Source organism: Sus scrofa, chromosome 6, assembly GCF_054392235.1.
Source record: "Sus scrofa isolate SSC_HxYL_T2T_F1_AM1 chromosome 6, Sscrofa_HxYL_maternal_Yorkshire_Landrace_v2.0, whole genome shotgun sequence".
Taxonomy (NCBI): Eukaryota; Metazoa; Chordata; class Mammalia; order Artiodactyla; family Suidae; genus Sus; species Sus scrofa.
Window position 1 is genome coordinate 100,580,812 of NC_139388.1, and position 23,697 is coordinate 100,604,508.

The 23,697-nt window shown below is 45.5% G+C and overlaps 1 long non-coding RNA gene across 4 annotated transcripts in view; it reads right to left on the reverse strand.

Moving 5' to 3' along the window:
* Nucleotides 1-23,697, reverse strand: part of LOC106510655 (uncharacterized) — a 282,042-nt gene that overhangs the window by 244,436 nt on the left and 13,909 nt on the right. The window contains exons 4-8 of one of the 4 annotated variants that reach the window (XR_014807518.1): nt 19,907-20,077; nt 17,955-18,146; nt 10,822-10,899; nt 9,801-9,869; nt 3,690-5,307 (exon numbers count right to left, since the gene is read on the reverse strand). This is a non-coding gene — a long non-coding RNA (uncharacterized LOC106510655). Of the gene's footprint in view, nt 1-3,689; nt 5,308-7,177; nt 8,780-9,748; nt 9,870-10,821; nt 10,900-17,954; nt 18,147-18,856; nt 18,997-19,906; nt 20,078-23,697 lie in introns of those variants that run through there. The other 3 variants (XR_014807519.1, XR_002344976.2, XR_002344981.2) reach the window with 3 other exon arrangements.

Sequence of the window (23,697 nt, forward strand, 5' to 3'; positions counted from 1 at the left end):
GACACCTTCTCTGGTGAATCCTGAGCAGCTTGTAATGTTTGGGTTTTTAAAAATCATTTATTATTTGCGATTATCGCTGATTCATGTGGCTCAATTTCACTTTAGCAACAAAGCTGATCCATTTCTACAGGTATATACATATACCTTTTCTCATATTATCCTCTATTTGCTTCCAAAAGAATGACTAGATATAGGTCCCTGTGCTAAACCGGAGGAACTCTATGCTTACCCCCTCCATGGGCCATTATTTGGATGTATTACCCTCCAAATCCCAGTCCAACCCACAGCCTCCCCCTCCAATCTGGCAACCCAAAATCTCTTTTCCAGTCCATGAGATTCTTTCCTGTCTAAAGGTTCATTGGTGTCCTTTGCCAGATTCCAGATTGAAGGTGTTTCCAATGGGGTTTGTCTTTCCTTTTTGGATATATTATGTTTAGTATGAGAGTTTTTCGTATATCTTTGGCTGCCAATGGCACTATCTTTGCTCGGTTTTATGGCTGAGTACTCTTCCACTGTGTATATGGACATCCTCTTCCTAATCCAACCTTCTGTCCATGGACATCGAATGCGTTTAAATGTGTTGCTATTGTGAAGAGTGCTGCACAAACATGGCGGGGCATTTCACTTTTTGAAAAGAACATTTTCAGGACATATGCCCAAGAGTGGGATTGCTGGGTCATTCGGTCATACTATGTTTATGTTTCAGATGACCTAGTTCCTGTGCTCCTTAGTCGTTGTACAAATTTACCTACACACACACACTGTAGGAGGGCGCCTTCATTTCCACACCCAGTCCAGGAGGTTTTATTTGAAGATGACCTAATTATGGCCGTTCAGAGAGGGGTGAGGGGGTACCTCAGGTTCATTTGATTTGCAATTTGCTCTTAAAGAGTGATGGTGTTCATTTTCCGGGTGCTTGTTGCCCTCTGTATATCTGGTTCGCAGAAAGGGCTATTCAGGTCTTTTCCCCATTTTTCAATTGGGTTGTTTGTTTTGTTATGCTGTTGTGTGGTCTCGGTGGTTGAGCTGTTTATTTTGGAAGGCTAGCCTGACCTGGGTATTGGGATCCGGATATACTGCCTGCACATTGTGCATGGCAGGAGCATAAACTCTGAGATTTTGGAGAGCAGCTCTGCCAATAGCTGGCATTGTCTCTCCAATGTCTAAAGAAACTCCATCCTTTTTTTTCCACATGAGCCTCTTCTATTCTTTCAGTGCACCTGATATGGAGACATGATCTAAAGCCAGTTCAGGCATTTAAGGCTGGTAGATTGATTGATAAAAAGCAATGTCTCACTGAGATCCCTCCTGGCAACTTGGGTCAAAGATTTGCCTTTGTCGGGGGATGGGGGGGGGATTGGTAAACACTGTGGTTTGAAATTCATTGATGGACAAACCACTTACACATGTTCCAGGTGGGGTCAATAAATTTAGAAATTAAGAGAGAAAGAAAAGAAGAAAAAAAAAAAAACATAACCAAAGAAAGAAACGAGGCCTGACATTACAAAGGAAGGCATCCCAGTTGGAAAAATAAGTAAAATCAATCATTCCATCCATACACACGTATCTTCATAAATACATAAGTTCAGGGTTCTACAATAAAGGAATAAGGCTGGCGTGACATGATGGGGTAGGGAGCTGAGGGTTTAAAGAGCGAGGCATGGCCTACACTGGACTCAGGGCTCTGAAAGCCTTTGAGAGTGAAATAGCCCAGTTGGAAGGGCCCTACCTGGTATTTCATGAAAGCGGGGGAAGGAGACCTAACCGGCCTATGCCCCCCACCAGTGCAGCCCTAGGGACTGCTGAGTCAGAGAGAGGAAAGCCTGGGAGTGACTTTTAGAGCAGATGTCCACACGAGGGCGCCAGAGTACCTCCTGGCTCCAGGTGCAGCTCTGAGGCTCTATCAGATTAGATCTCCAGGGCTCTAAAGGTGCAGACTCAGCGTTGGGGATGATGGTGTCTAGAGCGGAACCCACAGCAAGCACCCAGAGGTTTATCAGTGGTTTCCTGGGCACCAGGGTCTCTCTGCTCCCAGAAGGCTCATGTCAGGCAGTGGGCACAGGTATCCTTTGAGCATTTGGAGGTGGATGGGTAGCCTGGTTGGGGGGCAGTGTCTTTAGAATGCTTGATGCTGTCACTGGGTTTGGCCTGCCTAGTGTTATTCAGAGGCAGGATCTGAAACTCACAAAGCATCGGTTTTCTATCGTGAGCTGGCCATTTTCAAGCCTCTGACCTTTTGGCGTTTAGGTAGGTGGAGAAAGGGTGGTTCTGATGCATAAATGGGGGACTTCAGTGGCATTAGTGTGGAAAGTTGTCTAATCCCTGTGGTTTTTTTCGCTCAAGGGGCTGAGGGAAATTTCTGTCTTGCCTTTCGAGATGAGCCTCACTTTTCAGGTCGGCGCCAGGGTATGGTAGCCTGCCTGAAACCAAGATTGATGAATTATGCTGGGTTCATTGGTATCATCCAGCAAGCTGTCAGGGAATTCCCTCCTGGCTGCCTCGCCTAAGAGTCTCTCTTTGTCACTGCTGTAGCTGTGGCAAGAGCAGCATTAGCAGATCAATATCGTAGAGTGCACCCCATAAATTTATACATACAAACAGATACTTAAACAATGTTCTTAATTGATAAAGAAGTCAATGAATACATATATATACAAACTGTATATATACATATTTATTCCTACAAAAATTAAGGATATGTCTATTTCTTCACTCTGTTTTATGGCTGAGTATGCTTCTATTGTGTATGTGAACATCCTCTTCCTAATCCAATCTTCTGTCCATGGACATCAAATGTTTCCATGTGTTGCTGTTGTGAAGAGTGCTGCACAAACATGGCAGGGCATTTCACTTTTTGAAAAGAATGTTTTTAGGACATATGCCCAAAAGTGGGATTGTGGAGTCATTCGGTCTTACTATGTTTCGGATGACCTAGTTCCTGTGTTCCTTTATCATTGTACAAATTTACCTAAACGCACACACTGTAGGAGGGCACCTTCATTTCCACACCCAGTCCAGGAGTTTTTATTTAAAGACATCCTCACCTCATGTGGAAGTTCCCAGGCTGGGGAGTTCCCATCGTGGCTCAGTGGTTAACGACCTGGACTAGGATCCATGAGGATGTGGGTTCGGTCCTTGGCATTGATCAGTGGGTTGACGATCTGGTGGTGCCATGAGTTGTGGTGTTGGTCGCAGATGAGGCTTGGATCTGGCATTGCTGTGGCTGTTGTGTAGGCTGGCAGCTGAAGCTCTGAATCAACCCCTAGCCTGGGATCCTCCATGTGCCCTGGGTTCAGCCCTAAAAAGACAGGAAAAAGAAAAGTTCCCGGGTTGGGGGTTGAATTGGAGCTGTGGCTGCCGACCTATACCACAGCCACAGCAAGTGGGAATATGAGGCTGAGTCTGTGGCTTACACCACAGCTCATGGCAACTGCCGGGTCCTTGGCCCACTGGGTGAGGCCGGGGATCGAATCTGTGTCCTCATGGATACCAGTCGGATTTGTTTCTGCTTAGCCACGACGGGAAATCCAAGACGTAGGTATGTCTTTTGAAAAGCTAAACCTCTTGCCACTTTCACAGTTGTGTAAAAATGTGCCTTATTTGTGGAGGATTGAAATTTATGGAGGTGACTGAGGAGGGGGAGGCTAATGCCACTGAAGTTCCCCGGGGAAATGAGAGGCACGGTAGGCCAGGGAATGCCACACAAAACCTGTCACATGCAGGGGTCAGGAAGCAGAGAGGATGGGATATTGTGCTTTTATGACCACAGTGGCAAGGAACAACTAGGTAGCGATGTCCCCTATTGAGCAGGAGCCAAAACACGTGCACTATAGTTGGAGGCTGAAAGTTTGTGACCTGGGGTCATGCTCAGAGGTGGGCCTGGGTGAGGTCAGGCATCTAGACGGCCTTCGGTGCGCCCTTGCGGGTCCAGAATCATCCATACTGCTCACCTCCCTGCTGTTGTCTTGCGACCACTTTACAGCCTCACTTCTCTCCGGAGCTCCGGAGATCTTAGCAAAGGACGTGATTCGGACGAGATGTGGGAGGAAGAGTTCCGGCAAGCCGGCAGCGCTGGCGAGATCTTCCCGGTCTGCAGGGCGAGTAGGCCTCGTGCTCTCTCCGGAGATTGTACCTGGAGGTTTGCGGGGGAGGTGGTCAGCGCTGCGGAATGGTCGACCAGCACCCACCAGAGCCTTTCTGGGCGCCGCAGGGAAGCGGGAGAGGGTGTCCCAGCACTAGAGGTAGAAGTTAGGCCTGGTGGGTAAGCCCAGAAACGCGTCAGCAGGGGTGCCTTTACAGTTTTCCTGAAGTTCAGATCTTGAGGTCGGGCCCCGGGAACTACGGGGAGACAGTGGGGATGACACCCCAGCAGCTCCAGCATCATGGGGGTCCTGGCTGTCTCTGCCTCCAAGGCTCTGGAGTTCGGAAATGGGGGCTGTGCTTTAGACCCAGGAAGCTGCCATTATCTGTGCGTCCTCGCCGGCGCCGCCGTTTTTCTTCCCGGAAAATTGCTGGGTCGGCCTCAATTTCTCTAGCCTGTTTAGGTCGACCCCATTCCTCAATAGGTGAAAGTTTCTTTACTCATAACCGAGAGTTCAAAAAAGAAAACATCAAGGAAGATGTTGATCTGATTGCGGCATCAGGTTCCTCTCTTTCCAGCCAAGCAGAGGTGGACAAGTTCTAAGATTCCTTGAGGGGTGGTGTGTGGTATGTGTCATTCTTTCTGTGTGGCATATGGAAGATCCCAGGCTAGGGGTTTCCCAGGTAAGACGCATCTGCGATTTAGACTGTAGCTCAGAGCAACACAGGGTACTTAACCCACCGATGGAGTTCAAGAATGGAACCCATGTCCTCTTGGATTCTAGTCCTGTTCCTACAACTGAGTCCGGCAGGAGCTCCCAGGATTCCTTTGGATAAAGGCAAGTAGCTGCTCTTAATCATTACACAATTACCAGGCACTGTTAGAGTAAACTACAACAGATGGGGCTCTCACAAGAAGAGAAGTTGGCGCTTTATGAGGAGGATTTGCGTGTGATGGACTCTGCTGTGTAGGGGGTGATGTCGCTTTCTACCCTTACACCGTCTTTAGTGTGTTGTCTGTGATGTGCGGCACAGTTTATTTTCCTGTTCACAGAACAGTAGAACTGTTTTCTCTAAAAATAAAGACGGTCCTAATCATGGCCAGAGAGGGCTGGGAGTGCACCTCAGCTTCACTTTGATTTGCAATTCACTTTTTTTTTTTTTTGTCTTTTGTTGTTGCTGTTGCTATTTCTTGGGCCGCTTCCGCGGCATATGGAGGTTCCCAGGCTAGGGGTCGAATCGGAGCTGTAGCCACCAGCCTACGCCAGAGCCACAGCAACGCGGGATCCGAGCCGCGTCTGCAACCTACACCACAGCTCACGGCAACGCTGGATCGTCAACCCACTGAGCAAGGGCAGGGACCGAACCCGCAACCTCATGGTTCCTAGTCGGATTCGTTAACCACTGCGCCACGACGGGAACTCCTGATTTGCAATTCACTCTTGATGAGTGGTGGTGTTCATGTCCCCGGTGCGTGTTGCCCTCTGGATATGTGGTTCAGGGAAAGGGCTATTCAGGTCTTTTCCCCGTTTTCCAATTGTTGGTTTTGTTATGCTGTTGGGTGGACTTGGTGATTGAACTGTTTGTGTTGGAAGGCTAGCCTGGCCTGGGTGTTGAGATCTGGATAAAGTGCCTACACGTTTTGAGTGGCAGGAGCAAAAACGGTGATGGTTTGGAGAGGAGCTGTGGCGATCAATGGGCACTTGCCTCCCATGGGGGTCTTATGAAATGCCATTCTTTTTTTTTTTTCCGTGTGAGCCTCTTTGTTCTATCCACCTGATATGGAGACATGAGGTAAATTCAGGTCTGGCATTTAAGGCCGAAGGATAAAGAAAGCCCTCTCTCAGATCCCTCCCGTTGTTACCATGTGTCAAAGATCTGCCTTTGTCATTTGTGTGGGTATGCAAACCACTGTGGCTTGAAAATTGATGGGTTAAACCACTCACACATGCCCCACGTGGGGTCAATAAATTTAGAAGGAATGAGAAACGGAAAAAGAAAGGAACGATGCCAGACTTAAGGCAGGCATCCCAGGTCTAAAAAAAAAAAAAATCAATCGTTCCATACCTATACATCTACCTTCATATACTTAAGTGGAGGGTTATATAAAAAGGAAGAATGCTGGGATGCCATGATGGGGTAGGGAGCCGAGGGTTTTAAAAGCGAGGCATGGTGTAGGTTGGCCTGAGGTCTCGCAAAGCTTTTGATAGTGAAATACCCCACTTCGAAATGAACTTGTTGGTATTTCATGAAAGCAGAGGAAAGAGGCCTAACCTGCATCTGCCCTGCCCCCAGTGCACCCTGGCGACTGCTGAGCCTGAGAGTGGCTTTTAGAGCAGCTGTCCACACGAGGGTGCCAGAGTACCTTCCTGCCCCAGGTGCAGTTCCAAGGCTCTAAGGGGTTAGAGCTCAAAGGTCTAAAAAGTGCAAGCTCAGCTGTGGGGCTGAGGGTGTCTTGCGGGGATCCCCACAGCCAACACCCAGAGGATTATTAGTTGTTTCCTGGACACCAGGGACTCTGCTCCAAGAAGGCCCATGTCAGGCAGTAGGCACAGGTGTCCCCTGAGCATTTGGAGGGGGCTGGTTGGGTTGCAGTGTGCTGAGAATGCTTGAGGCCTTCATAGGGTTTTGACCTGCCTTGTGTTCCTCATGATGCAGGAGCCCAGACACACACAGCATTTGTATGGTATTGTGAGCTGGCCATTTCCAAGCCCCTGACCTTCTAGCCTTTAGGTAGGTGGAGAAAGACAAAGGGGGGGGATGTCGGTGGCATGAGTGTGGCACTTGGCTAGTCCCCTGTGCTTTTTTTGCTCAAGGGGCAGAGGGAAATTTTTGTCTTGCCTTTTGAGATGAGCCTCACTTTTCAGTGTGGTGCCAGGTTATGGCGTCCTGACCAATACCAGGATTGATGAATTATGCTGGGTTGATGGGTATCATCCAACAAGCTGTCAGGGAGTTCCCTCGTGGCTGCCTGGCTTAAGAGTCTCTGTGTCACTGCAGTGGGTGGGGCCAGAGCTGTGCTGGCAGATCATCTTTGGCCAGACATCATCCCATTGTTGCAGGGGACACCCAATAAATTGAAAAATACAAACTGATGTTTAAAACAATGAGCTGAATTTTGATGAAGTCAGTGAACACACATATATAAATATTTCTTTATATAAACACACATATTTCAGTGCAAGCCTGGAGAAGTCCAGCATAGGTAGGAGTGGATTCATTTCCTGAGCACAGTGTATATTAAAAAGTTACACACTATGTAATTTTCTCTGGTCTGATGTTGCTAGGCTAGGAAATCTTGCCAGGTTCAATGGAGTCAGTGTGCCTGTCTCTTTTCCCAAGAGGCTACAATCTCCACCATGACACATTCTCTGATGAACACTGAGCCGCTAACAGTATTGAGTTCATTTTATCATTTGGGATTATTGTTGATTTATGGGGCTCAAATCACTTTAATGACAAAGTGATATAAAATTGTACATGGGTATACCTACAACTTTTCTTTAGCTTCCAAAAAAAGGAGTGACTAGATATAGGCCCCTGTGCTAAAGAGCAGGATCTCTCTGCTTACCCCCTCCATGGGCCATTATTTGGATGTATGACCCTCCAAGTCCCAGGCCTCCCCACAGCCTCCCCCTCCAAGCTGGCAACTCCAAATCTCTTTTCTAGTCCATGTGTTTCTTCCCTGTCTAAAGGTTCATTGGTGTCATTTGCCAGAGTCCAGAGGGAAGGGGTTTCCCCTGGTTTTTGTATTGCTCTTGTGGACATATTTCATTTGGCATGAGTGTTTTCCTACTTTCTATGTGGCTGACAGTGGCTTTTTCTTTTTCGGCTGATTCCTGTTCCATTGGAGACATATGGACATCTTCCTAATCCAATTATCTGTCCATGGACAGTGAATGTTGTTTCCATGTGTTGCTAGGGTGAATAGTGCTGCAGGACCATAGGAGGGCATTTAACTTTTTGAAAGAACATTTTCAGGATATATGCCCAAGAGTAGGATTGCTGGGTCATTCTGTCATACCCTACGCTGTGCTCCTCAGTAGTTGTACAAATTTACCTACAACCCACACTGTAGGGGGGTGCCTTCCTTTCCACATCCAGTCAAGGATTTTAAAAAAAATTTTAGACATACTAATGATGGCCATTCAGAGAGGGTGGGTAGGGTACCTCGGCTTCGTTTTGATTTGCAATTCACTCTTAATGAGCGAGATGGTGTTCCTTTTCTTGGTGTGTGTTGTCCTCTACATATCTGGTCTAGGGAAAGGTATATTCAGGTCTTTTCTGCATTTTTCAGTTGGGTGGCATCAGTGGTTGAGCTGTTTATTCTGGAAGGCTAGCCTGACCTAGGTATTGGGATCTGGATACAGTGCCTCTGTGTGTGTGGCAGAAGCATAAACGGTAATATTTTGGGGAGCAGCTGTGCCAATCACTGGGCATTGTCTCTCACGAGGTCTCAGGAAACTCCATCCTTTTCTTTCCATATGTGCCTCTTCTCTTTTTTTCTATGCACCCGATATGGAGGCATGACCCAAAGCCAAGTTGGACATTTAAGGCTGGTAGATTGATGGATATAAAGAGAGCTCTCCCTGATACCCCTCCCAGCACACTGGGTTAGTGATTCTCCTTTGTCCCTGGGGTGGGTTTGGTCAGCACTGTGGCTTGAGAAACATCGATGGTCAAACCACTCAGGCACATGCTGGGGGTGGGGGTTCAATAAATTGAGAGAATGAGAATAAAAGAGAAAGAAGAAAAAGAAATGAGGCCCAACTTAAGGAAGGAATCCTAAGTGGAAAATTAAGAAAAAATCCATCGTACCATAATACCCACACAGCTATTTTTATAAATACATAATTGCAGGGTTATATATATAAGTGGAAGAAGGCTGGCATGCCATGATGGGTCCAGAGCTGACAGTTTAAACAGTGTGGCATGGCATAGGTTGGCCTCAGGGCTCTGAAACCCTTTGAGAGTGAAATAGCCCACATCAAAATGCACTTCTTGATGTTTCATGAAACCAGGCAAAGGAGACCTGACCTGCATCTTGGCCCGGGACTGCTGAGCCAGGGAGAGGAGGAAAGCCTGAGAGTGACTTTTAGAGATGTCCATGTGAGGGTGCCAGAGTACCTTCCTGCCCCAGGTGCAGCTCTAAGGCTCTAACAGATTAGAGCTCCAAGGCTCTAAAAGTGCAGGCTCAGCATTGGGGCTGATGGTGTCTTGAGGGGATCCCACAGCAAACACCCAGAGGATTATTGGTTGTTCCCTGGACACCAGGGACTCTATCTGCTCCCAGAAGGCTCATCTGAGGCAGTGTTGAGCATTTGGAGGTGGAGGGGTAGCCTGGTTCTGTGGCAGTGTGCTGAAAATGCTTGAGGCCTTTCATGGGGTTTTGGCATGCCTTGTGCTCCTCAGGCAGGAGCCCAGACACACACAGCATCAGTGTGGTATTGTGAGCAGTCTATTTCCAAGCCCCTGACCTTCTGGCCATTAGGTAGGTGGAGAAAGAGGGTGGTGCTGATGAATAAAGGGGGGGACATCAGTAGCATAAGTGTGAGCATTTGGTTAATCCCTGTGCTTTTTTTCACACAAGGGGCTGAGGGAAATTTTTGTCTTGCCTTTCGAGATAAGCCTCACTTTTCAGTGCGGCACCAGGGTATGGAGGACTCACCGATACCAGGATTGATGAATTTAGCTGGGCTGATTGGTATCATCCAGCATGCTGGTTGGGAGTTCCCTCATGGATGCCTGGTTAAGGGTCTCTCTGTGTCACTGCTTGGCTGTGGCAAGAGCTGTGGTTGCAGATCAAATTTTGGCCAGACATCATCCCAAAGATGCAGGGGGCACCCAATAAATTGAAAAATACAAATAGATATTTAAAACAGTGAATACATACACATTTCTTCATATATACACAAATATATACACAGATATATTTACTGTTGTAGAAAGCTAAGGGAAATGGATAGGTTCAACGGAGTCAATGTGCCTGTCTCTTTTCCAGTGAGGCAGCAGTCTTGACCCTGACACCTTCTTTGATGAACCCTGAGCTGCTAATATTGTTGGTTTTTTTAATCATTTATTATTTGTGATTATCCCTAAATTGTGGGCTTCAATTTCACTTTGACAAAGCGATCCAGTCATACATAGATATACATATACACCTTTTCTCACATTATTCTCCTTTTGCTTCCAAAAAAAGGGTGACTAATATAGGTTCCTGTGCTAAACAGCAGGATCTCCATTCTTAACCTCTGCATGGGCAACAGTTTGGATGTATGACCCTCGAAATCCCAGTTCCCCCCAAAGCCTTCACCTCTAATCTGTCAACCCAAAATGTTTTCCAGTCCATGCGTATCTTTCCTGTAGAAAGGTTTATTGGTGTCATTGGTCAGAGTCCAGAGGGAAGGGGTTTCAATGGTATTTGTCTTTCCCTTTTGGACCTATTTCGTTTAGTATTAGAGTTTATCTTATCTATGTAGCTGCCAATGGCATTTTATTTGCCCACTTTTTTTTGGCTGAGTACTGTTCCCACATGTATATGGACATCCTCTTCCTAATTCCAATCATCTGTCCACGGACACTGAATGTGTTTCCATGTATTGCTATGATGAATAGTGCTGCATAGTGCTGCATGAACATAGTGGGGCATTTAAATTTCCCTCAGCCCCTTGAGTGAAAAGTGCACAAGGATTAGCCAGCTGCCCACACTCATGCCGCTGAAGACCCTCTTTCTCCACCTACCTAAAAGGCAGAAGGTCAAGAGCTTGGAAATGCCCAGCTCACAAACCACACTGATGCTGTGTGGGTCTTCGCTGCTGCCTGAGGAACACAAGGCAGGTTGAAACTCAGTGAATGCTTCAACCATTCTCAGCACACTGCCACCCAACCTGGCTACCACCCACCTCCAAATGCTCAAGGGACATCTGTGCCCACTGCCTCACATGAGCCTTCTGGGAGTAGATAGCGTCCCTGGTGTCCAGGGAACAACCAATAATCCTCTGGGTATTTGCTGTGGGATCCCCTCAAGACACCATCAGCCCCAATGCTGAGCCTGCACTTTTAGAGCCTTGGAGCTCTAACTTGTCAGAGACTTGGAGCTGCACCTGGGGGCCAGAAGGTACTCTAGTGCCCTCATGTGGACAGCTGCTCAGAAAGCCGTTCTCAGGCTTTCCTTCTCTGCCTCCACACTCTCTGGGGCTGCACTGGTGTGGGGAAAGATGTGGGTTAGGTCTCCTTCCCCCACTTTCATGAAATACCAAGAAGTGCCTTTGAAAGGGGGTTATTTCACTCTCAAAGACTTTCAGAGCCCTGAGGCCAACCTACACCATGCCTCGAAGTTTAAACACTCCATTCAGTACCCATCATGACATGGCAGTCTTCTTCCTTTTTATATAACCCTGCATTTATGTATTTATGAAGATATGTGTGTAGGCATGGAACAACTGATTTTTTTTTCTTAATTTTCCACCTGTGGTTCCTTCCTTCTTTAAGTCTGGCCTCACTTCTTTTTTTTCCCCTTCTCTATCTCTGATTCATTTTCTCCAAATTTACTGACCGCACATGGATGCATTTCAAGCTACACTGGTTACCAAACCCCGCCCAGTGAATAGGGGAAATATCTGACCAAGGGTACCTGAAGGGATTGCAGTGAGAGCTGGGTTTATGTCAATCAATCTACCAACCTCAATTAATCTACCAACCTTAAATGCCTCTACCAACCTTAAATGCCCTGCCTGGCTTTAGATCATGGCTCCATCTCTGGTGGATAGAAAGAAGAGAGGAGGCTCACATAGAAGACAAGAACAGCATTTCATGAGACCTTGTGAGAAACAATGCCCAGCGATTGGCACAGCAGCTCTCCAAAATATCAGCGTTTATGCTTCTGCATCCCAATACCCAGGTCAGGTTAGCCTTCCAAAATAAACAGCTCAACCACTGATGCCACCCAACAGCAAAACAAAAAACCAACAACACAATTGAAAAATGCAGAGAAGATGTGAATAGACCTTTCCCAAAACCAGATATACAGAGTGCAACACGCACTGGGAAAATGAACACCATTGCTCATTAAGAGTGAATTGTAGGAGTTCCCGTCATGGCTCAGTGGTTAATGAATCTGACTGGGAACCATGAGTTCAATCCTTGGCCTCACTCAGTGGGTTAAGTATCCGGCATTGCCATGAAGGTGTGGGGCACAGACATGGCTCAGATCTTGTGTTGCTGTGGCTCTGGTATAGGCTAGTGGCTACAGCTCCAATTAGACCCCTAGCCTGGGAACCTCTATATGCCACGGGTACAGCCCTAGGAAAAAAAAAAAAGACACACACAAAGAAGAGTGAATTGCAAATCAAAAGGAAGCTGAGGTACCCCCTCACCCCTCTCTGATAGCCATAATTAGTATGTCTTCAATTAAAAAATCCTGGACTGGATGTGGAAACAAAAGGTGCCCTCCTACAATGAGTATGTGTAGGTAATTTTGTACAATGACTAGCACAGGAACTAGATAATCTAAAACATAAACATAGTAAGACTGAATGACCCAGGAAGTTCACTCTTGGGCATATACCCTGAAAATGTTCTTTTCAAAATTTAAATGCCCCACTATGGTAATTTAGCACTTTTCACCATAGCAACACATGGAAACACATTCTATGTTGATGGACAGATGATTGGAATTAGGAAGAAAATGTCCATATATCCAAAGGAATAGTGCTCAGCTCCCCCCCCCCAAAAAAAGGCAAAGAAAATGCTGTTGGCAGCCATAGATGGTAAGAAAAACTCTCATACTAAATGAAATGTGTCCAAAAGCTAAACTCCAATACCATGGGAAACCCCTTCCCCTGGACTGTGACAAATGACACCCATGAACCTTTACACAGGAAAGAAACTCATGGACTGGAAAACAGATGTGGCATTGTCAGATTGGAGGAGTAGGCTGTGGGGAGGACTGGGAAACCTGACCAAGGAGCTGAAAGGCTTGTATCCTGAGATATCCTGAGAACTATGAAACATTAATCAAGGAAATTTTAAGGTGGACTCAAAGAAAAGGAAAGATATTTCCATGCTCCTGGACTGGAAGAATTGTTAAAATAGCCATACTGCCCAAGCAATCTACAGACTTAATGCAATCTCTATCAAATTACACATGACATTTTTGCCAGAGCTAGAACAAACCAGAACAAACCAAAATTTTATATGCCATAAGAGACCCAGAATTGCCAAAGAAATCCGGAGGGGGGAAAAAAAACAAAGCAGGACACATAACTCCCAGACACATAACTCCCAGACTTATACATGGTATTACAAAGCAACAGTTATTAGAACAGTGTGATATTGGTACAAAAACAGACATACAGATCATGGGAACAGAGCAGAGAGCCCCTAAATAAATCCAGGAAACTACAGTCAATTAATCTTTGACAAAAGAGGGAGTTCCCACTGTGGTGTAATGGGTTTGGTAGCACCTCTGCAGTGCCAGATCCAGGTTCCGTTCCCATCCCAGCACAGTGGATAAGAGGATCTGTTGTTACTGCAGTGTAGGTTGTAACTGAGGCTTAGATCTGATCCCTGGTCCAGGAACTTCCATATGACACAGGGTGGCCAAAAAATGAAAAAAATATATAAATAAATGTTAAAAATATGACCTACAGAATGGGAGAAAATAGCTATAAGCAATACAACTGACAAGGGTTTAATTTCAAAAATAAACAAAAACTCATAACTCAACAAAAATGCAAACCACCTAATCGAAAAATACACCTAATTGAAAAATAGGCAGAAGACCTAAAAAGTTTTTTTTTTTTTTTTTGCTTTTTAGGGCCACACCCGGGGCATATGGAGGTTCCCAAGCTAGGGTCTAATCAGAGCTACAGCTGCTGGCCTATGCCATAGAAATGCCATATTTGAGCCACGTCTACACCATAGCTCATGGCAAACCCACTGAGTGAACGCAAAGCCAGGGATCAAACCCACAACCTCATGGTTCATAGTCAGATTGGTTTCTGCTGTACCACAACAGGTACTCCTAAAAAGACATTTCTCCAAAGAAGGCACATGAATGGCCAGTAGGCACATGAAAAGATACTCAAAATCACTAATTATTAGAGAAATGCAAATCAAAAACTGCAGTGAGGTACCACTTCACACCAGTCAGAATGGCCATCAAGTCTACAGGAGTTCCAATCATGGCTCAGCAGGTTAGGAACACAACTAATATACATGAGGATGTGGTTTTGATCTCTGGCCTCACGCCTCACTTCATGGATTGAGGATCTGCCACTGCTGTGACCTGGGCTTAGGTGACCCGGGCTTAGGTGGCAGACATGGCTGAGATCCCCCATTGCTCTGATTCGACCTCCCAGCCTGGGAACTTCCATATGCCGCAGATGCAGCCCTAAGAGGAAAAAAAAAAAATCTAAAAAAAATCTACCAATAACAAATGCTGGAGAGGGTATGGAGAAAAAAGAACCCACTACAGTTTTGGTGGGAATGTAAATTGGTACAACCACTATAGAAAACAGTATGGAAGTATGACAAAGGAGGCAAGAACATACAATGGAGAAAAGACAGCCTGTTCAATAAGTGGTGCTGGGAAAACTGGACAGCCACATGGAAAAGAATGAAATTAGAACACTCCCTAACACCATACACAAAAATAAACTCCAAATGGATTAAAGACCTAGATATAAGACCAGACACTATAAAACTCTTAGAGGAAAACATAGGCCAAACACTCTGACATAAATGACAGCAACATCTTCTCAGATCCACCTTCTCAGAGTATTGACAACAAAAACAAAAATAAACAAATGGGACCTAATCAAACCTCGTTTCTGCACAGGAAAGGAAACCCTAAACAACACAAAAAGCCCACAGAATGGGAGAAAATCTTTGCAAATCAATCAACTGACAAGGGATTAATCACCAACATTTATAAGCAACCTCTGCAGCTCCATATCAAAAAAACAAGCCTATCAAAAAATGGGGCAGAAGACAGTTCTCCAAAGAAGACGTACAGATGGCCGAGAAACACATGAAAAGATATTCAACATCATTCATGATTAGACAAATGCAAATCAAAACCACTCTGAGGTGCCATCATCCAAAAATCTACAATCAGTAAGTGCTGGAGAGGGTGTAGAGAAAAAGGAACCCTAGTACACTGTTGGTGGGATTGTAAATTGGTGCAACCACTGTGGAAAGCAGTATGGAGATTCCTCAGAAAACTAAACATAGAACTACGATTTGACCCAGGAATTGCACTGCTGGTCATCTATCCAGAGAAAATCATGGCTCGCAAAGACACGTGTACTCCAAATTGCAGCGCTATTTGCAATAGCCCAGACATGGAAACAACTTAAATGTCCATCAACAGAGGAGTGGATCAAGAAGATGCGGTACATATACACACTGGAATATTACTCAGCCATTAAAAAGGAATGAAATACTGGCATTTTTAGCAACATGGATGGACCTAGAAATTATGCTAAGTGAAGTTAGACAATGAGACACCAACATCCAGTGCTTTCACTGACACGTGGAATCTGAAAAAAAGGACACAATGAACTTCTTTGCAGAACAGATGCTGACTCACTGAAAAAACTTATGGTTTCCAAAAGGATTGAGGTTTGGTGTGGGGGGATGCACCAGAGGGATGTGGGATGAAAATCCTATATAACTGGATTGTGATGATCACTGCACAACTATAAATGTAATAAATTCATTGAGTAATAAAAAAACAAAAAATAAACATAAAAGATACCATACATATATACAATGGAATACTACTCAGCCATAAAAAGAACAAAATAATGCCTTTTGCAGCAACATGGATGCAACTACAGATTATCATATTAAGTGAATAAGTCAGAAAGAGAAGGTCAAATACCATATGATATCACTTATATGTGGAATCTAAAATATGGCATAAATGAACCTTTCTATAAAACAGACTCACAGATATAGAGAACAGACTTGTTGTGACAAGGAGGAGAGGGGAAGGAATGGGATGGACTGGAAGTTTGGGGTTATCAGATGAAAACTATTACATTTAGAATGGACAAACAGTAAGATTCTTCTAAGGTATATCCAAATTTCCAATTTCCTGGGATAGACCTTGATAGAAAATGTTAAAAAAAAGAATGTAAAAAAAGAGAGAGACACTATCAAAAGAGTCAAAAGGAAAATTAAAAGAATGGCAGAAAATATTTCCAAATCACTTATGTGAATAAGGGATTAATATCCAGAATATATAGAGAACTCCTAAAACAACAAAAACAATAACAAAATCCTAATTCAAAAATCAGAATTAGGAGTTCCTGTCGCGGTTCACTGGAAAGGAATCTATTATCCATGAGGATGCATGTTTGATCCCTGGTCTTGCTCATGGGTTAAGGATCCCGTGTCAGCTGTGAGCTGTGGTGTAGGTCACAGATGTGGCTAGGATCCTGTGTTGCTGTGCTAGTGGCTGCAGCTCCAATTGATCCCTAGCTTGGGAACTTCCATATGCCACAGGCATGGCTCTAAAAAGACAGAAAAAGGGAGGGGGCATCATATAGAAATACAAAGAAAGAAAAAAAAAGAAATAAAAATATGGGCATCACGTTCATCTCACAGAAATGGGCAAAGAACTTAGACATTTATCCAAAAAGGTGAACTGAATAGTTAATAAGTACATGAAAAGATGCTTAATATCAGTAATCATTAGAGAAATGCAAATAAAAATTACAAGGGTATAAGCTCACACCCATTAAGATGGCTAAGGTTAAAAAAAAACAAAACAGAAAGCAAAGTGTTGAATGAGGATGTTAAGAAACTGGAACACTTGTGTATCATCAGTGGCAGTGTTCAATGGTGAAGTCACTTTGGAAAACAGTATGTAAGCGCCTCAAAAAATTAAAAATAGAATTACCATATGACCCAGCAACTCCACTTTTGAGTATACATCTAAAAGAATTAAAAGCGGGGCCTCAAAGAGATATTTATAAACCTGTGTTCATAGCAGCATTATCCACAAGAGCTAAAACATAAAAACAACCAAAGTGCCTGTCAGCCAATGGGCAGATAAACAAAATGTGGTATATACACATACAATGGAATATTGGGTCTAAAAAGGAAGGAAATTCTGCAATATGCTCCACCATGGATGAACTTTGAGGACGTCACGCTAAGTGAAATTATCCCGTCACAAAAAGACAAATATAGTATGATTCCACTTATACGAGGCACTTAGGATATTCAAATCACACAGACAGGCAGAAGGTATAACGGTGGTTGCCAGGGGGTGGGGAGAAAGGAGAACTGGGAGTTACTATTTGGTAGGCATAGATTTTCAGATTTACAAGATGAAAAGAGGCGGGAGTGGATGGTGGTGAATATATTTCATACCATTGAACTGTACAGATAATAAATGAACTGCAGGATACTGTAGATGAATCATACAGTGTTGATGAGAAAACAAGACGTGGAAGAGCATACACAGAATGAGTCCATTTATCTCAAACTCAACAGCAGACATTATATTGCATAAAGATGCATTCGAGGAATGGTTCAATTCAAAATGAGAGTGAATAACAAAAGAAGATGACTTCTGGCAGTTCCTCATCTTGGCACTACCTCAAAATCACCCAGGCTTGGGTCAGGTGGGACAGCTTTCAAATCCGCCTGTGTCTAATTCTGATTTCACTGTGTCTGTGATGTCGGCCTTAGGCATCTGTTGCCAAATCTCCAGGGACTTCTAATGTGAGGACCAAGTTGAGGACGCTGCTCTAACGTGGAACAAGAGGGCTGTGATGGGGAGGGAGGGGCAAAGGCGGGGGCCTCTGGGGAGGGGCCATGGTTTTCTCTGACCTGGGCAGGAGTTTCACAGGTGTTACCTTTCTTATTCTTTACTGTCCATTTATCTCATGCCGCTATTTATATACATTGGCTCTTCTCTTTCTCCACAGTGTGCACATGGGTTCCAGGGCCCACAGTCCTGACTTGGAGTTGCTTATCTACTAAGTACTCCACACAGCAGGGCCAGTCCCATCTGGTCGTGTCCTTGTGGCCAAGCTGTCTTTATTTACCTAAAGGGAAATGAGCCCCCCTTTGCCATCCTCTCCATGGGGCCTTCTCCCCAAGAAAGGAAAACCAGCCTATCCACTTAAGTGCAGGGCTTAAGCCACCACTCTGCTGGTGTCTGCCCTGTGAATTCAGGAGACCAGCAACACAGAGTCCCAGGACCAGGCAATCTCCCAGGTCCCCGAGAGGCAATGCCCCTTCAGGCTCCTCACCCCTAAGCTCAGATGCTCAGAACAAAGCTTTTCCTTTGATCTTTTACTTTACCCATTGCCAGGCAAAAAGAGGTCTCATAAATGCTGGAGAAATATTCCCTTAAGAAATATACTTTTTCAGGAGTGAGGAATTCCTGTTGCGGTGCAGGGAAAATGAATCCAACTAGGAACCATGAGGTGGCAGGTTCGATCCCTGGCCTTGCTCAGTAGCTTAAGGTTATCTAGTGTTGCTGTGGCTATTGGGTAGGCTGGCAGCTGTAGTTCTAATTCGAACCCTAGCCTGGGAACCTACATATGCCATGGGTACGGTCCTAAAGAAAAGGAAAAAAAGGAACATGCATTTTCAGAAGGGTAGGTGGGAAATAATGACATCTCCTTTTTCTCTCTTGTCAGGTCTATGACCTTCTGAGTGTGCCTAGACCCCTTCCAGAGAAGGGAACAGGCAGCTCTTCAGTCCCCATCTTCCCAGTGGTTTGTCAGGCTGCGGGCCTGCTTTCACTTGCCTGCATGGCTCTTGTCACCTGCCCTCTGCTCCTGGGTCTTTCCTCCCCTTGGTTGAAGCATCACAAAAGCAAGTCCTTTACTTACCCCAGCCCCCAGTGTACAGCTCACCCATTCCTGTAACAAAAAGGACAGTAAGGGGCTGTTGCCCCCACGCTTTGATAAGGCATTTGTCCTGCCCAGCCTGCCACAACCCACAGCCAGCACTTTACAGTTGTCTTGAGGTTTGCTTGGTTTGCTTGGCATAAAACAACACATCCTCTCTCTCTTTTTTTTTTTTTTTTGGTCTTTTTAAGGCCGCACCCATGGCATATGGTAGGGGTCAAATCAGAGCTACAGCTGCTGGCCTATACCACAGCCACAGCAATGCAGGATCTGAGCCGCATCTCTGACCTACACCACAGCTCAAGGCAACGCCATATCCTTAACCCATTAAGTGAGGCCAGAAATGGAACCTGAATCCTCATTGATACTAGCTGGGATTGTTACCTTGTAGCTATGATGGGAACTCCTCCTCTCTCTTTTTAACAACTATCTAGTCGCATTTGATGCAGCAGAGGATCCAGACTGAAAAGCTTCACCTTGCTCTACACTGACTAACTTGCCTGTATCTCAGGGCTGCTAAGTTCAGGAGGCTTAGAAGCAGGGCAGGCCCTGCTGTCAGAAGAAAGACTGGCAAACACTAGCCTCCCTCCAGAAAGAAGAACTTTCAAGGACTGATGGGCTGGGGAGCCACTTTTAAAGCCATATGGGGGTGTACTGAGTGAGGCAGCTATTCAGTGCATGTCAAAGACACCTAAAATGGTAGTTTCTTTAGGAAGTTCCCTTGTGGTGCTGCAGGTTAAGGATCTGGCATTGTTGAAGGTAAGGCCCAGGTCCCAACTGTGGGGAAGTTTTGATCCCTGGCCAGGAACTGCCACGTGCTGTGAATGTGGCAGAAAAAAAAAAATGGTATTTTAGGTGATTGCACCCTTTTCTGCAGCTGCCAGCCAGAGAGTTGGTGTGGAGGGACCTCTGGACTATCCTGAGGCAGCCTACCCAGCCCCACTCACTTGTCACCACCGATGTGTGCTGGGATCCACAGCTGGCCTTGATGGCATCTGAGCTGAGGGGGAGATCCAGCAAGGCTGGGAAGGGCTGGACGGCTGTGAAGGGGGCGGGACCTCAATCTTCACCCTCTGCTGCTCTCTTCACTTCAGAACCATCTTCATTCAGTCCTGGGGCTTCAGAGAAGCAGTAAGAGTGATGAGAATAACGATGGTGAACACTCACTGAGCACAGATCTAAACCTCATTCATGCACTAACTCCGTGCAACAGCTGAAGCACATGCTCTGGCTCCAAAGCCATTGCTCCCAACCCCACATTTCCTAGGAAGCGCTGGAGTTGACAGGTTTGCGGAGCATGTAGCGCCGGCACTGGCATTAGCCTTGCCATGATCCCTCTCATAAGGGGCTCAGAATCCTTCAGTGTGTCCTGGGGTCCCAAGGAGGCCACACACCCTTCCAAGCACTGTGTAGTTCTCAAGCCAGCAAATGGCCAGGAATCAGGAACAACAGATACATGTGTGACCCTTGGAGTTCCCATTGTGGCAGAGCAGAAATGAATCCGACTAATATTCATGAGGATGTGGATTTCATACCTGGCCTCCCTCAGTGGGTCAGGGATCTGGCATTGCTGTGAGATGTGGTATAGAGTGAAGATGCGGCTCGGATCTTATGTTGCTGTGGCACCGGCTGGCAGCTGCAGCTCTGATTCTACCCCTAGCCTGGGAACTTACATATACTTCAGGTGTGGCCTCAAAAAGCAAAAAAAAAAAAAAAAAAAAAAAAGCAAAAAAAAATAGTGGAATCATAACCTTATACTGTCTTACCATGTAAGGAGTAAGAAGAAAGAACCAATGAACTTACTTTGAAGATCATTTGAAGATTAATTACACAATCTTACAGCTATTTATCCTCTTTAGAAATACACATATTTCAGGTATAACATTATTACTAGGGCAGGAAAATTATGACCTAAAATAACTAATCAGGAATTCTCATTGTAGCTCAGAGGTATAAAACCCCACTAGTAACCACGAGGACACAGGTTCGATCCATGGCCTTGATCAGTGGGTTAAGTGTCTGGCTTTGCTGTGGCTGTTCTGTAGGCTGGCACTGCAGCTCCAATTTGCCCCCTACCCTGGGAACTTCTCTATGCCACATGTGTATCCCTAAAAAGCAACAAAACAAAAAATAAAAACAAAAACAGAATTGTAGGTTACTGGAGTTCCCTTGAGCCTCAGTGGGCTGAAGATCTGACATTACTGTTGTGGCTTGGTTTGCTGCTGTGGCATGGATGGATTCCTTGGCCCCAGGAACTTCCACATGCCATGGGTGCAGCTGAAAAGAAAAAAAAATTGCAAGTGACTTTTGCATATTATTAGAGGAGCTATAGCAGTAATTTCTAGTTTTTGGAGTCTTACAAAGCCCCCCCACCTTTTTTTTTTTCCCAAATTGTACTGCCAAGGACAGATTTATTTAAACATGGAATAGAACAAGTTGTAGCAGTTTCAAATAATCCTGCAAGCCTCCATATCACACAGATAAAACAAAATGGATATTTTTATGATTTCTTTCTAAACCCTATCTAACCAAATTCTTTGACCTCGTTTTCCATCACAGGACCATCTCTCCCTTAGTGGTCGAATGGGAGAGGGAATCTGTGTCTTCCTGAGCCTCCCTTAACTAGGAAGATTGGAAGGTTTCAAATTGGACTCTGCGAGTCCATTAGTTAGCATTAAAAGTAAGCCTACAGGATTTCAGTTTTAGTGATACAAATGAATGACGGATGACTCGGACTCTTCTGTGCAAGTGTAAAATAAAGAGCATAAAGCATTAATCTTCCACACCTCACAGGGGTATGATGAGGCTCAAGAGAAGTAATCCTTCTAAAACACTGCCTAGTACCTGTGAAATGTATAAAACACATCCACTCTTATTGTCATGGTCATTGTCAAACAGGAGTGTCCTCAACTTTCTTCCTCATTTACCTCTAAATATTTCATCCTTTTCCTATCCAAGGTTGGCGGCTCACCTGTGTTCATGGCCTCGTCCCTGCCTTTCTTCTCCACTCTCTTGCTTCATCACATGGACTCATATCTTTAGCCATCATTCTAAACAATTCTCACTCCATCTTTTGTCTCTATCAGGGACTTTTCATTTATAGGCAGACTTCTGTGAAGAATTTTCTGCTGCCACCGCTTCAGCTTCCTCATCTCCACCATATTTTTTATTTTATTTTTGTCTTTTTGCCTTGTTTAGGGCCACTCCCGTGGCATATGGAGGTTCCCAGGCTAGGGGTCTAATCAGAGCTGTAGCCACTGGCCTACACCAGAGCCACAGCAACACAGGATCCGAGCCGTGTCTGCGACCTACACCACAGCTCACGGCAACGCCAGATCCTCGACCCACTGAGCAAGGCCAGGGATCGAACCTGCAACCCTATGGTTCCTAGTTGGATTCATTAACCACTGTGCCACCACGGGAACTCCCCCACCATATTTTAAATTTTATTAATTTACCTATTTATATTTAGGGCCACACCCAAAACATAGGGAGGTTCCCAGGCTAGGGCTCGAATTGGAGCTGCAGCTGCCAGCCTACACCACAGCCGTAGCAACACGGGGTCCAAGCCATATCTGCGACCTATACCACAGCTCCCTCCCTCCACTGTCTTTTAATCTGGTCCCCTAAGATCTCTTGTCAGAGTCAGTGATGTCTGTTTCATGTTCATCCTACTTAACTTCTCTGCATTTGAGACTGTTGCCCATTCTTCCTCGAAACCCTTGCCTTTAGAGGTGCTGTTTGCTCCCGTTTCCACCTCGTTATATTCCTCCGCAGTCTTCTCTGCCAGGTTTTGGAGGTTTTGGACTCTGTGCCCTTTTAATTTTGGTTCCCTAATGTCCTGTCCTTAGCCTTCTTCCCCCTCTGTGTTTTGGACAGACTACCCACAGTAATGTATGTGCCTTGACCCCCAAGGCTGTATGTTCATATCTCCTTGAGTGTCTCCAGAGGTCCCATGGACACTCCCTAGTCACAACTCCCCCCGCCCCTTCACGCCACACCACTGCTCTTAAACTCCACCTGCTACTGCTCCTCTGTGTGGCACGGCTGTGCCCTTCTTCCCATCTCTGCCTGCAGGACTCAGCCTTTAGTGACAGCTCACTGCCTTGTCCTGTGTAGAGCTTTTCCAGTCAATTGGGGGGAAAAAAAGCAATTGACTTCAAAAATGAATGAAGAGGAAACAAAGTCTTGGGCCAGATGATTCTAGTGGTCCTGTCTAGATCTCACAGTCTGGGTTCTGTTTTTTTTTGGTCTTTTCTAGGGCCACCCCCATGGCATATGGAGGTCCCCAGGCTAGGGGTTGAATCAGAGCTGTAGCCACCAGCCTACGCCAGAGCCACAGCAACATAGGATCCGAGCCGCATCTGTGACCTACACCACAGCTGATGGCAATGCCGGATCCTTAACCCGCTGAGTGAGGCCAGGGAGGGAACTCGCAACCTCATGGTTCCTAGTCGGATTTGTTAACCACTGAGCCATGACCACTGAGCCATGACAGGAACTCCTCCGTTGTCTTTTTCACTGAATTCAGTAAGTGTGGCCCTCATCCGTGACCACGGAGGGACTCCAGAGAAGGCGGTTACTAAACTTCCAATTCTCTTCCAGTTTTGTGCATGTGAGATCAGGCTTGAGGAAGAGAGCGTCTATGGAGGTGAGGAGATGAATGGAGAGGTCGAGTGGAGAGGTTGAGTGGGAGAAGGCCACTCCCCTGCCCCCTCTCCTCTTTTTCCCTGTCTCA